A 2,089-nucleotide genomic window follows, 5' to 3' on the forward strand; every position below is an offset into this window, starting at 1 on the left:
CTTCGGTCCTAAAATCATAGCTTTCGAGCTATCATCCCAACACACTGGGCTTCTACACTTCCTCCCATACAAGGCCTCGAAAAGGTCTCATCCCAATACTCGTGTGATAACAGTTGTGATATGAAAACTCGATCAAATCAAATCGATCCTCCCAACTTCTACCAAACTCCATCACACAAGCTCGCAACATATCCTCTAAGGTCTTGATGGTCCTCTTATTTTGACCATCTCTCGCAGGATGAAATGTTGTGCTCATCTTTAAAGTAGTTCCCATCAGTTCCTGCAACTCTTGCCAAAACCGCGAGATAAACCCCACATCCCTATCTGACACAAAATCCTTTGGTACCCCATATATTGTTACCACATTCTTCCTGTATCCATTAGCCGGCTTAATCTTACTCCAAGTATCATTCATTGGAATAAAATGAGCTGACTTCGTTAGCCGATCGTCAATCACCCAACTCTAAATCATGAGTAGGGTAGTTCTCTTCATAAGACTTCAATTGCGTCGAAGCATAAACAATCACTTTCCCATTCTGCATCAAAACACACCGCAAAGGCATCAGTATAAACCTCGAAGTTTTCACTCCCCTCTGGCAATTAAGCTAAGACAAGAGTTGTAGTCAAACGTTCCTTTGATGTTTGGAACGCCGTCTCACAACTCTCATCTCAGTGAAATCTGTTCTCTTTCCTCATCAATGTCTTCATAGGCCTAACAATCTTGGAAAATTCCTTCAGAAACTATCTGTAATACCCAGCCAAACCCAAGAAACTCCGAATTTCGGCCACATTTTTCGGCGCTTCCCAGTTTGACACCGCTTCAATCTTACTCGGATCCATAGCTATACCTGCTTTAGAAATCCCACGGCCCAAAAAATCCACCTTCTCCAACCAGAACTCACACTTAGACAACTTAGGGGTCGTTTGGTTCAGAGTATTGGAATGGTATGGAATGGATTGTGATACTATAGTGGTATGGAGTTAGAACCCCATACTTGCTCATGAGTGTTTGGTTCGACCTTGGAATGGATATAGAGGTAGTAATAATATGGAATGGAGTTAGGAACTTGAGTAGAAACATGGGTATGAGAATCCAAGGGGTTGGAATGGAGTTAGAATCCATTGAGCATCTAACTCCATTCCAAAAATCTCCAACCAAACACTAGAATGGATTGAATCCATTCCAATCCATTCCAAAAGCCCCAACCAAACACCCCCTTAGCATATAGTTAGTTATCTCGCAAAGTTTGCAATATTAATCTCAAATGATTATCGTACTCCTCTTTAGTCTTGGAATAGACTAAAATATCATTAATGAAAACCACCACGAACCTATCCAAAAACGGACTGAAGACCCGATTCATAAGATCCCTAAACGCTGCTGGCGCATTTGTCAGCCCAAAAGGCATCACCACGTACACATAATGACCATACCGCGACCGAAAAGCTGTCTTAGGAATATCTTAGCTTCATCCTTAATCCACAACTGGTGGTACCCCAATCTTAGATAAATCTTTGAAAACACCCCGGCACCACTTAAAGGGTTAAACAGATCATTAATCCTCGGCAAAGGATACTTATTCTTTACGGTAACATGATTTAGTTCTTTATAGTCGATGCATAACCTCATACTGCCGTCTTTCTTCTTCACAAACAAAACTGGCGCTCCCCAAGGTGATAAACTAGGTCTGATATACCCCTTATCTAACAACTCATTCAACTACTTCTTCAACTCTTCCAATTCTTTCGTTCCCATATGGTAAGGGGCCTTAGAAATAGGTGTCGTCCCCGATTTATGCTCAAAGCTGAAGTCAATATCTCTCTTGGGAGGTAGTCCTGGTATTTCATCCGAAAAGACATCCTCGAATTCCCCCACAATCGGCATATCTGTTGCTGATGGCTCCTCCACCCAGTTATCCCTCACATGACAAAGAATCATGGGACATCCCTTCCTTAAATATGACTTTAAGGTCATAGCTGGAATCATCTTAACCTTGGGTTTCACCACAAACCCTGGATATGACACTCTAATCCCCTTATGACCCTTCAAAGACTCATTTTCTTGACGAAAGTCGATCTTAGCCTCATA

The sequence above is a fragment of the Silene latifolia genome, chromosome Y (assembly GCF_048544455.1).
Source record: "Silene latifolia isolate original U9 population chromosome Y, ASM4854445v1, whole genome shotgun sequence".
Taxonomy (NCBI): domain Eukaryota; kingdom Viridiplantae; phylum Streptophyta; class Magnoliopsida; order Caryophyllales; family Caryophyllaceae; genus Silene; species Silene latifolia.